Source organism: Myotis myotis, unplaced genomic scaffold (genome assembly GCF_014108235.1).
Source record: "Myotis myotis isolate mMyoMyo1 unplaced genomic scaffold, mMyoMyo1.p scaffold_m19_p_17, whole genome shotgun sequence".
Taxonomy (NCBI): Eukaryota; Metazoa; Chordata; class Mammalia; order Chiroptera; family Vespertilionidae; genus Myotis; species Myotis myotis.
In genome coordinates this window covers 44,425,839-44,439,708 of record NW_023416321.1, presented here as the reverse complement: position 1 = coordinate 44,439,708, position 13,870 = coordinate 44,425,839, and positions in this window count along the sequence as shown.

Genomic DNA, 13,870 nt, shown 5'->3' with positions numbered 1-13,870 from the left:
TGAGAATATTTGAGATCTACTCTCTTAACAACTTTCAAGTGTACAATCCAGTATTGTTAACTAGAATCACATTCTGGACTTTGCCGGCACCAATTCATCTTATAACTGAAAATGTGTACCCTTTGTCCAATACTTCCTCATTTCTCCGAACCCCCAGCCTGGGAACCACCACATCACTCTCTCTGTCTACGAGCTCAGCTTTTTTAGATTCCACATGTGAGGTCATATAGTATTTGTCTTTCTCTGATATTTCACCTAGCAGAATGCTTTCAAAGCCCATCCATGTTATTGCAAATGGCAGGATTTCCTTCTTTTTCATAGCTGAATAGTATTTACAGGGGTGGGCAAAGGCAGGTTTATAGTTGTTTGTAGGGAACATGCTAATATACTAGGTGTCTGACCCTCCTACCAATCTCTATGATGCACACTGACCACCAGGGGGCAGATGCTCAACACAGGAGCTGCTGAGCTGCAGTGACTTGGCAGTGGTGGGTCTCAGGTGACGCACCCTGAAACCAGAGATGAGGGAGCCTAATTCCTCGTGAGGCCATGCGATTCCACCATTGGCCGTGGGTTATGTTGTTGCTGGGGCACTGTTGGCCCGAATCTGGTTTACTGCACACTTGTGTTTGCATTCCACACCCTGTAAGACAGCAACATTGAAGAGTGCCCTCTCATACTTCGGGACCCCTTGGGGGATGTTGGAGAGCCTGTTTCGGCCCGATCCCCGCAAGCCAGGCCAAGGGATCCCACATGCTGGAGGGACCCTGCTCACTCCATAGACTCTGGGGAGGGACCGCGGGAGGTTGGCTTTAGGGTGTGTCTGGCCCATCTTGCCTAGTCCCACCCTGCCGGCCACCTTCTAATTAATTTCCTTTCAATGTGCACGAATCCATGCACTGGGTCACTAGTAATACAATAATTAACACGTAATAATACAAGAACAAACTCTGTGTTTTGTGTATTCACAACTGTAGACCTACTTTTGCCCACCGTGTGTGTGTGTATGTGTGTGTGTGTATCACATTTTCTTTATCCATTCATCCATCAATGGACAGTTATTTCCATGTCTTAGCTATTGTAACCAATGATGCACTAAACATGGGGGTGCAGATATCTCTTTGAGATAATGATTTTATCTTCTTCAGGTAACACCTGGAAAGGGAGATTATTACGCTAAGTGAAATAAGCCAGTCAGAGAAAGACAAGTGTCGTATGAGCTCACTCATAAATGGAATCTAATGAACAGAATAAACTGATGAACAAAACAGAAGCATAGGAGAAGCAGAGGCAGGATGCATGGAGCAGCCTGACAGCTGTCAGAGGGGAGGCACAGGGAGGACTGGCTAAAGGAAGATGATGAGACTGGCCCAAGGACATATATCCATAACCCGCAGATACAGACGACAGTGAGGTGTTGGCCAGAGGGAAGAGGGTGGGGCTGGGCAAACGGGGAGGCAATGGGGACATCTGTAATAGTGTCAACAGTAAAAATAACATTTTAAAAAAGTGGGATTGCTTATGCTAGTGCTGTTTTTAATTTTTTGAGGCAGCTCCACACTGTTTTCCACAGTGGCTGCACCAGTCTGCATTCCCACCAGCATGTACGAGGGCTCCCTTCCCCCCACATCCTTACCAGCACTTATTTCTTGCCTTTTCCATGATAGCCATTCTAACAGGGGTGAGGTGATATCTCATTGTGATTCGGATTTGCATTTCCCTGATGATTCGTGATGCGGAGAATTGTTTTATGACCTTTAATTAATAGCAATTCTCAAAGGCAATTTTGATAAAAGAAAAAAAAACAAAACACATTCAACCAATCACCCTAACAACATCTACTTTTGTTATGTTAAACTCTTCGATCTTCCTGTTTCATTTCAGCAATACTGGACATACATACACTTACACATTCTGTGGGCGCAGACGGGCCTCTCCTATACACGAGGCTGGTATAACTTGTCTCCCACGCGCTGGGTGCCCAGGAACTCCGGGCTCATTCGAGAGACCCTTCAGCTCTTGGCCATTTGGTTCCTCCAGACTTTTTGCCCCTGGTTGAGATATTCAGCAGCTTGCACACCTCTGCCTAACTTGACAAAGAAAAAGCAAAGATAAGGAGGCTCTAATCCATTTGCTCAGATTCTTGGAGTGGATTCTGGACAGCACTGTTTGGGAACCCACTTCTGATATCACTGTCAAAGGTGTCAGCTGTCCAGAGACCTGCCAAGAGAAAATAACACCGAGATTAGCTAACTGCAGGCGGCCACCGTGAGCCCGCAAGGGCAGAGGCGGTGAGAGAAGCAGCGCCTCCCTGCCAGGTGTTGTGCGGGAATTGTGTTTTGCAGTTTCTCTGTAGTGCTGCACCCCACCAAGCCACCGGAGGCAACTGGCTCGGCCCTCGGACGCAGAGCCTTACACTTTCTACTTATTTCTCATAGCAGAGACGAAGCTCATGTTTTGTTGTCATGAACAACAGGAAGTGGAAGCAATCCATATTTTAGGAATTTTGTGCCCCAAATGCCAAAGAAATACTGCCCGGTGATGGCACCCTTAGAACAAGTACTTGGACTCCCATGGTCACAGCTTTAAAGGCGCTGCATGTGTTTGGCTATTTACCACCCCAATTCTAGGACCTTGCGGTTTTTATTTCCCTTCCCCTGGAATGCTGTTCCCTCACACTTGGCAGACGCTCTCATTCCACTCATGTCTCTGCTCAGAGAGTCATCTTCACACGGGGGCTTCCTGACTTTATCTTAAGCAGCCTCCCCTTCGCCCCATAACTCCCTCCTTTGCCACTGAAGGAGCCAACCACTAGCCGCGTGTGGCTACTGAGCACTTGCTATGTGACTAGTGCCCACTGAATTCTTATTTGTCTTGACCTTTCATTTACATTTGAAAACTAAAGTGGTATGAATGATTTTCCTGTTGGACAACTTTATTGTTAGAATGGACTACATTTCACTTGACTGAAAATGTAGTGTCAAAATGAAATATGCTGTAAGTGTAAAATCCACTTGGGTTTCAAAAAATTTTTAATGCATTTTGAAGATTTAATATAAAAATAATGCAAAATACCTCGATGTTTATATTCATCCCATGTTGACCATTTTTGTACATAATTGGCTTTATAAAATATATCATTCAGATTAATTTCACCACTTCCTTCTTACTTTTTAAATGTGACTACTAGGAAGTAAAAACATTTATTGGACAGCAATACTCTATTGCTATCTCTTCTTGCTACCTGACATTATGTATTTTAGTAAATTCTACATTGTACAGCATTAATATAGGTATTATTTATTGTTCGTTTCCTTCTCCAGAAAGCCTACTAGGGTCTTATATTTTCTTAAGACCAGAATTGGAATGCCTTCCTGAGACTAATGTAGAAGAAACAGCCTGAATTTGGCCCCCAGAAGTGAACAAATACTGACGGTAGCTGGGCATAAGTGAAGGTGAGCAATAACTAAAGGAAGTTTAGGAAAAAACAGAAGATTCCTTGAATTTTTTGTCCAAACCTTTTGTTTTATCGTGGAGGATTGAGGTTAAGTACTAGACTTTCTTCAGGACCCAATCCATCGGAAAATGTTGCTTTTTCACACTAGATGGATAGATGTGTGGTGAGATGATTCATAGACTGGAATCATCTAAGAGGACTGCAACATAATCACTGAAAATGGCCTCAGCAGTAACCCAAAACCAGGCCGCTCTGTGTGCAACCTGCCCATATATTTCATGGAAAAGTAGTGTTCTGATCTTCTTTTACTCTAAATTCACACATATCACATCCAAAAAACAAAACAAACAAAACCCCAAAAAACTGTTGTTGGAGTGATCGTTTAGCTAAAAGTGATAAAGAAGATGTTGCTGAGGCCATTCTGAAGGCCGCTGGAGAGAGGCCACAGGATCTGATGCTCAGCACTCACATAATACACGACCATCAGCAAATGCCACAGGGTCTGGCCTGAGCACAGAATTACGGACTTAAAAAATCTATTCCATGTTTGCATCCCATCCATTCATTCAACAGATCTGTTTTGCGTGTCTTCCGTATGTAAGGCATCGCTTTATCTGCTGGGAATATAGCAGTGAAAACGCCAGGTCCCTGCTCTCAAGGAAAGCAAGTAAAGGGGCCATCCTTAGAGGGTACAAGCCACAGCGAAGGCAGAAGCCCAGAGGCGAGAATGTTAATTGGGGTCCCGTGGGCTTTCGGACCCTGGGCTGTGGTCCTGCTAGAGACAGGACCGCCTTGCACCTCCTGCACTTGGCAGGTGTGGACTCATCAGATCCGATGTCTCAGTGCTGGTAAAAGAGGGCTGACTGACATGGGAGGGCGCTACCATATTTTGCAAGTTTGTGGAGAGGGATTAATGAAATAATACTAGTCATACAAAGTAACTCGTGCCATGACTGGCATACAAAAAGCTCTCAAGAAATAGCGATGAGGATGCTGACTCAAAAATCTCTCGGGGTCCTTCAGCTCTTTCTCCAGCTAAAGACCCGCAAGCAGCACACAGCTCTGTGGAAAAACTCTGGCCCGTGCTGAGCATTTCAGAGAAACCTAAGGCGATCTGGGCTACAAAAGAGCCTGGTTTCTCTAAGAAAACCTGACGAGACGTGTGAGTCTCCCACCTGGTGAGTCGGGCTGGTCAGGAACAGCTGTGATATGTCCAGGTCGAGTCCCCACGCCCACCCAAGAGAGAATGAGCCTCAGTAGCTTGCCGTCCTCAATATTTCTTTCCTAAGAAGCAGATCTTTTCCCCCCTCCTTGCAAAATCGTTTACAAAACCCCAATTCTCGCAGTGGTGCCACTCTGTGCTGCGGTGGCAGCTCTGGTCCGTTAGCGCACCCGGCCCTCGGAAGTCCTGGGAATCTCTCTGGAGCTACCCCTCCGATATATTTGGAAAACACTGTTGTGGGCGATGAGGGAGAAGAGACTCATGCCGAGTCTTCAGCTTGGCAGAAGTCACTGCTGCAGCAGTGTCAGAGGGCTGGAGAGCCAGCGGAGGCGGCGCTGTGGTGGAAACAGGTAGCGATAACACAGGGCATAGCCCACGCATCTGACCTGGTGTGGACTCTCAGAGCCCGAGTCGGGGCAGACGGGGGCACAGCCGTCCCAGGGGCTGGCAGCAGGTTTATTAATAGGATAGACAGAGCCGAGGTTAGAAACTGAGCTTTATTACAGTAAATGGCAGAACACAGTCTTTTGTTCAGATGTCTCGGGCCTCTCTCTGTTCACTTTCTAAAAACAACATGTACGTTTCTGTATTACCTTACAATTTACAAAGCCCGCACTCGCTCACTCTCTTTTGCAGATTTGTATATACTTCACTTTACATGGCACTTGATCATTTATACTTAATGTGAATTTTAATTTATTCTACTTTTAAATAATTATATTTCTTTACATAAGACACTACATGACTTTTTAATGTCTGAAGAAAAGCCAAACTTGGGTTTCTGCTATGTTACTCTCTCTTTTAAAAATAAAGCCTTTTTTTGCTATGGGAAGTTTCAAATATATACAGAAGTTGAGAAAATAGTATCATGAACACTCATCTACCTTTCACCCACCTTCAACAATTCATTCATGGACAATCTATTTCATTTATATTCTCACCTCCAGTCCTCCTAATTGTTTTGAAGCAAATTTCAGACACGTGTCACTTCATCTGTGTTTACAGCTGATTCTTATTATTCACATAGTTATGCTCTTAGATATCTCATGACACTGAATCATTGCTCTTGGGAAAGTACAGGTTACGTTTGGGAGCCTCTGCCCACAACATTTTTGTCAAACAATGAATACGTACCCTCGTCTTATGCATGTGTCTGTTTAAATTGTTGATTCATAAACATGGAACTCACGGTCCAAAGCACTATAATTCCTATCTGAATGAGGTTTATCTAACACTTATTTTTCTGTAAGGCCCATCACAGCTTTCCTATGCCTCTGCACTGGCTTTGGGGACATTTTAAACAATAAAGTCATCAGCAAAAGGCACAAGAATGCAAAACCGTGGCCCTAAAGAGACTGAAAAGACACTTGTTGCACTGTCCCCTAGTTTCTAGATGCAATTGGAAATGTGTTCATTTAAAATTTTCCTATGAAGATTCCGTGAGTATCTATCATGTGCAAGGTTCTCTGTTAGATGTCAGGGGTATAAGAAGAATAGGCATGGCCCCTGTTCCTATGTTTCTCACAGTCTACACAGTAAGAGCCCCACACAGTTTGTGAGGGGCAGTGAGATCCCTGCTGGTCCAATCATGGGAGAAGAGGATTCTGGGAGCAGGAGAAGGTAGTCCATTCCACCCGGGGCTCTGCTCTGGAAAGCTTAATGGAGAAGGTAGATTTGAGGGTAAATAAATGAACAGTAGGAAGAAGGTAATGCATGTGCTTAGCAACTAATGGCCAATCCGGTGCTTCTGAATCCTAAAGATGTCAGACTGAAAAGAAAACTGGTTTGCAATAATGAAAGCCTTTAATGTGAAGGCTTTATCTTTCAGGCGGTAGAATCCAAGCAAATTCTTTAACAGAGTATTGTGGCATGATTAGAAGTTCAAAGAAATAAGAAACAGTAACCAATTGAATCATTCTTGAGTGATCAAGAAAAGACTAGATTCAAATGAACTCGAACTCTAACCAAAATTTAAAAGTCTCTCAGGTATGAGACTAGGAGTATAGAGAATGAAGAAAACCCCATTTTTCTGATTAAGATTTTTTTAAAAAAAGAGCACAAATGATTTGCACTGAAGTTTAATCTTAGCCTCACTTCTTACCTGGTGCTTTTATGGAGAAAGGGAAACAAGACTCCCAGGTTCATATTTAATGCCCGTACTTTGACTTCACCAATAACCAGGCACAGACCTCCTTAGGGGTGCTAACGTCTTCCTCATGATTCAAGATCTGATCATTCTCCCGGGTCAGTGAGAGCAAGGACTCCCACACTCACTGTTTCATACTCCTGTCTCTCAGTTTCTGGGATATGCACGCGGGAAAAGGACGGTGGTTTCCTGATGCACCTTTGTCCTCATTAAGGTGTCTCATCCAGCTGTGTAGTCTTCTGGTTTTCATTCCAGAAGAAGGATGTTTTCTCTTTAATTCTCTATATGCTGCCTAATGCCCCAAAATGCACACAAAACTTTATTATTATTGCTGTTGTTATGAATTTTTGACATGTTGGCAATACTTTTCAGACACAAGCTTTTCTCCCAATAGTAATTGTAGAGTCCTGAGTAAATTCGGTCTTGCACAACATGGTGTTTTAAAACCGTGACCGATAACAGGGATTACAGAAATTGACACCAGTCTCTCTTTACTTTAAATTGGTAATTATCTGTAAAGCTCAGCCACTATGTGCAGCAGCTTAAAATTAAACCCAGGCCCAACACCAGGGAAGTCATTGTCCTGTGGCCAGTAGTTTTCTTTTCTTTTCTTTTTTTTTTTTTACTGTTTAGGAATACCACTTCTTTTATTTTTATTTTTTTATTTTTTTAATTAAATCTTTATTGTTCAGATTATTACATTTGTTCCTCTTTTTTCCCCCCATAACTCCCCTCCTCCCAGTTCCCGCCCCACCCTCCCCCCTCACTCCCCATCCACTGTCCTCATCCATAGGTGCACGATTTTTGTCCAGTCTCTTCCCGAATCTCCCACACCCCTTTCCCCCCCATGAATAGTCAGTCCATTCCCTTTCTATGTCCCTGATTCTATTATAATCACCAGTTCATTCTGTTCATCAGATTATTTATTCACTTGATTCTTAGATTCACTTGTTGATAGATGCATATTTGTTGTTCATAATTTGTATCTTTACCTTTTTCTTCTTCTTCCTCTTCTTAAAGGATACCTTTCAGCATTTCATATAATACTGGTTTGGTGGTGATGAACTCCTTTAGCTTTTCCTTATCTGTGAAGCTCTTTATCTGACCTTCAATTCTGAATGATAGCTTTGCTGGATAAAGTAATCTTGGTTGTAGTTCTTGGCATTCATCACTTTGAATATTTCTTGCCACTCCCTTCTGGCCTGCAAAGTTTCTGTTGAGAAATCAGCTGACAGTCGTATGGGTATTCCCTTGTAGGTAACTGAGTTTCTTTCTCTTGCTGCTTTTAAGATTCTCTCTTTGTCTTTTGCTCTTGGCATTTAAATTATGATGTGTCTTGGTGTGGTCCTCTTTGGATTCCTTTTGTTTGGCGTTCTCTGCGCTTCTTGGACCTGTAAGTCTATTTCTTTCACCAGGTGGGGGAAGTTTTCTGTCATTATTTCTTCAAATAGGTTTTCAATATCTTGCTCTCTCTCATCTTCTGGCACCCCTATAATTCTGATGTTGGTATGCTTGAAGCTGTCCCAGAGGCTCCCTACACTATCTTCGTATTTTCGGATTCTTTTTTCATTTTGCTTTTCCAGTTGGGTGTTTTTTGCTTCTTTACATTTCAATTCTTTGACTTTATTCTTGCGCTCCTCTGGTCTGCTGTTGGGTGTCTGTATAATATTCTTTATGTCATTCAGTGTATGCTTAATTTCTAGTTGGTTCTTTATCACAACATCGAGGGTCTCATTAGATTTCTTGAGGATCTCACTACATTTATTGGCAGTTTTTAGAAAATTACTGAAAGACCTTAAAAGTGTGGTTTTGAGCATCTATATCTTCCATTTCTGACATCTGCATCCTGTTTCTTTGTCTCCGCATTTTTTATGCTTTCTTGGTGCAACTCCTAGTGGTCTTTATGCACAGTCTTGTTGTAGTTAAGCCTAGATTGTTGTAGGTAATATTGGCGGGGATTTGACCTCCAGGCCAGCTGGCTGTGAGAATCAGCTGTGTCTGCAGTGAGAGAACTTCTGTCCTCTAGGGAGGTGCTAATCTAGCCTTTGCCTGAGGCTATCCAGCAAATGCCTCTGTGCAGGGCTTGGGCGGGGTGGGTCACACAGGATCAACAGGGTGGGCTGGAGGGAGCAGTTATGGCTGCTCTCAGTCCCGTCCCCAGGGTCTCTGTCTCTCTGAGTCCCAGCAACAGCTGCAAACCTCGGAGGGAAAGCTGCCTTCGAGTTCCAACCGAAGCCAGATAGTCCCACTTCTCCCGTTTGAGTCTGGGTCCCTAAAGACTCGCCTGGATCTGGAGCTCAGAGTCTGTGACTCCCTCCCGATTGAAAACACCAACCATGCCCTCAGCCACCAGCCCGCTCTGCATGCACTCTGCACCTTAGTATTTGACTTCAGCACTGCGCCTCCTCTGAGTCTCGGTATGATATTCTCTTTCCTCCTAGTTGTAGGACTTCCACTCAGCCAGCGTTCCTCTGGTTCTGGGTGATGTCCGCTCCGTCTTTTAGTTGTATTTTTGAAGTGGTTGTTCAAGGCAGCAAACTCCAGCGTTAACCTATGCCGCCATCTTGGTTCTCCCGCCAGTAGTTTTCTAAGTGGAAAAGGCAATGAGATTTATGGCACATCATAGGAAATGTCAACTTGCTAAAGTGTGACATGGACCAATGGCATCGCATCGTTTAGAAGTAGAAAATCTCCGGCCCCACCTCAGATATTCTGAGTCAGAACCTGCATTTTAACTCCACCTCTGGACTGTCTGTGAGCACATCACAGCTGGGAGACACTGCTCAAAAGGTTGCAGAAGAATTTGTCTGCTACTACAAGGTTTCTGACAGTCCATTTTGCCCTCCGTGTAGCTGACTTGTAGGAACTGGACGCAGAATCTCAGTACACTCAGTGAAGACATCTGGCTGCTGTTTAAGCCCCTCATCAATGTTAAAGCATGATGGGAAAATGAAAGCAGGTGAACATGGGTGCTGACACACCCATCTATGTAGAGCGTGTTTCCTAGAATTAATTTCAATGTATGGATTTTATCACTCACATCTCTGTAGACCAAAGAGGTCCCAGCCCCAGCTGACTTCCCATTTCGGCTGAAATTGCTTTGAACAAGAACGAAACAATAAAGAGATCTGAAATGGCCCCTTGGGCTGCTTCCAAGTCCAATTCCACCTGAATTGGGAGAAATCACTTTACCCCTTTCCTGCTGTTCAAGTCCGGTCTCTCCTTTGGTGTCACCATCCCTTGTCAAGAACGTGACTGGGCTACTGACTATGGCTGTCCCCGCTGCTTGCAGACTGGATTTTACAACTGGGTTAAGGATTTTTGACTTCCTGGTCATGGCTGATTAGTTCCCTTTCCTTCTGCCAAAAATCTAAAGCTTCCTGCTTTCCTATAATCTCCTGCATATGAATTTTTTGCTCTTGATGGAATTGCTAAGCTGAACAAACTTCCATCATAAAGTGAAAGATCAACATAAATGATTATTTCATATTACAAGTATTCTTTTTAAAGAAGCAAGACAATCTTATCCCAGGCTCCCAGAAGGATTTGAATATATGTTTACTTATCTCATGTTGCCCAAATGTTCTGGGCCTCCCCAGTCTGGGGCTTATAATAGAGTTACATTTACGTCTGTGCTCAAATCATAATACTTTGAGCCCAAGCAAGAATATAGCCTCCCCTCCTGCTGTCCATCAGTTACTATCAGTGGTTCTAAAGGGTCGCTCCCAGGTTGCAGAAACTGGACAGTCATCTGTAGTTTCCACACATCTGCTTCTGTCCTAGCATGTCCTGTGGCAAAGCATAATTCCTAAACCCGTCTGCCTTCATCACTAAACAAAAGCATTCTGGCACATTGATGAATTTTTATAAAGGCATTTGGGGGAGTATGTGATAACTAGTACTGTCTGAACTTCAGCTCAGATAATGCCAATGCAAAGTACTGTCCTCAGACACATTATGGTTAACCTTTGGTTAAGGGTGGCAATAAAGATGGAGGGGCAGGATACAAAGTTAAATCGATGGCATTTTTATACACCAATAATGAATGCTCAGAAAGAGAAATTAAACAAGCAATCCCATTTACCATCGCAACAACAACAATTAAGATACATAGGAATAAACTTAACCAAGGAGGTAAAAGACTTGTACTCAGAAAACTATAGGACATTGAAAAAAAGAGATAGAGGAAGATATAAACTGTGTTCATGGATTGGTAGAATTAACATCATTAAAATGTCCACATTACCCAAAGCAATCTATAGATTCATGCATTCCCTACTAAAATACCAATGGCATATTTCACAGACCTAGAGAAAACACTCCAACAATTTATATGGTAATAAAAAAGACCCCGAATAGCTGCAGCAATCTTGATAAAGAAGAACAAAGTTGGAGGAATCACAATACCAGATATCAAGTTATACTACAAAGCCACTGTAATCAAAACAGCTTAGTACTGGCACAAGAACAAACATATAGATTAATGGAACAGAATAAAGACTCTAGAAATTGACCCAAACCATTACACTCAATTAATATTTGACAAGGGAGGCAAGAGCATACAATGGAGTCAAAGCAGTATCTTCAATAAATGGTGTTGGAAAAATTAGACAGATATATGCAAAAAAATGAAACTACACTACCAATTTACACCACACACAAGAATAAACTCAAAATGGATTAAAAAAAACTAAATGTAAGTCAAGAAACCATAAAAATCCTAGAAGATAAACCTAACCAATGGACACAGACACCAGTGCAATGAGGGCATCAGTGGGGGGGATGTGTGTGTGGGGGGGTACATATGTAATATCTTAATCAATAAAGAGAAACCATAGGCAGCAAAATCTCAGACATCTCTTGTAGCAATATATTTGCTGATACATCTCCCAGGCGAGGGAAACAAAAGAGAAAATAAATAAATAAATGGGACTATCTATAATAATAAAAGCATAATATGCTAATTAAACCAACATTCTTCTGGACATCCTTCCTTCTGGACAAAGCAGTGCCGTGGTAGCAGGGGCCAAGGCCCTTGCATGAATTTTGTGCATTGGGCCTCTAGTATCAAAATAAAAAGCTTCTGCACAGCAAAAGAAACCATTAACAACAAAGGAAAGGGAGCCCACTGTATGGGAGCACATATTTGGCAATGGTACCTCTGATAATATCCAAAATGATACCTCTGATAATATCCAACTTAACAAAACAAAAGGAAGACAAAATGGGCAAGGGACCTAAATAGACACTTCTCCAAAGAGGACACACAGAAGGCCAAGAGACATATGAAAAATGCTCAAAGTCTCTGATCATCAGAGAGATGCAAATTAAAACAACAGAGATATCACCTCACACCTGTCAGAATGGCTATCATCAACAAATCAACAAATGACAAGTGCTGGCAAGGATGTGGAGAAAAGGGAACCCTAGTGCACTGCTGGTGGGAATGCAGACTGGTGCAGCCATTATGGAAAACAGTATGGAGTTTCCTTAAGAAATTAAATATGAAACTGCCATTTGACCCAGTGATCCCACTTCTAGAAACCCAAAACACCAATCAGAAAGAATGTATGCCACCCTATGTTCATAGCAGCACAATTTAAAATTAGCTAAGATCTGGAAACAGTCCAAGTGCCCATCAGCAGATTAGTGGATAAAAAAGCTGTGGTATATCTACACGATGGAATACTATGCAGCTGTAAAAAAGAAGGATCTCTTACCCTATGAGATAGATTGGAGGGACCTGGAGAGTATCATGGTTAGTGAAATAAGTCAGTCAAAGAAAGACAAGTATCACATGATCTCACTCAAATGTGAAATCTAAAGAACAAAATAAACTGATGAACAAAACAGATTCAGAGGCATAGAAACATGGAACAGACTGATCAATGTCAGAGGGAAGGTGGGGTAGGTGGGTGGGAAGAGATTAAACAAAGAACTTACATGCAACTCCAGCTGGACAATCAGCATAACCCATGGATACAGACAATAGTGTGGTAAAGGCCTGGGGTGAGGAGGGTCAATGGGGGAGAAAATGGTACATCTGTATTACTTTCAACAATAAAGGTAAATTTTAAAAAAGGCAGAGGGTCAGTGGCTTTGATTTTCCTTTTCCAAATCTACATATCTAGTATATTTTTGAAGCAACTCCAGCTGCACTCGGCAAAGACTTCCATGTTGTCACTAGAAGTACAATTCTAGAGGCTCTGCAACAGATGAAGCATCTGGATTGTTCTGAGAATGGGGACCAGTGTGACAGAAGCTTAGCACAGTATATGGCACACTGTAGGTTCCCTAGCATTGGCCGAAAGAATAGGGAAATCCATATCTGCACTATCGCCATATCCCAGGCACTCCCACCCTCAAGGAGTTGGGTGTGAGAACCTGACTGTGCCTGGCTCCAGTGGTGGGGAGAAAAGAAGGGAATGGGCAACACCCTTTTTCTGACTTTGCTACTACATTCTTCTAATGACCTTCTGACTGAGGAGTTTGGGTTATAAAAACAAGGATTTTTATTTCTCTTCCACTGTTTTCTTGTTTTATACCAGGGGTCCTCAAACTACAGCCCTCGGGCCACATGCAAATACAAATATTGTATTTGTTCCCATTTTGTTTTTTTACTTCAAAATAAGATATGTGCAGTGTGCATAGGAATTTGTTCATAGTTTTTTTTTAAACTATAGTCCGGCCCTCCAATGGTCTGAGGGACAGTGAACTGGCCCCCTATTTAAAAAGTTTGAGGACCCCTGTTTTATACATTACTAGAGGCCCAGTGCACAAAAATTTGTGCACTCGGGCGGGTCCCTCAGCCCGGCCTGTGCCCTCTCACAGTCTGGGACCCCTCAGGGGATGACCACCTGCTGGCTTAGGCCCGCTCCCTGGGGGATTGGGCCTAAGCTGGCAGTCAGACATCCCTCTGGCAGCCTGAGAGCCCTCGGGGGATGTCCACTTGCCAGTGGGGAGCAGGCCTAAGCTGCAGTCGGACATCCTTAGCGCTGTTGAGGAGGTGGGAGAGGCTCCTACCACCACTGCTGTACTGGCAGCC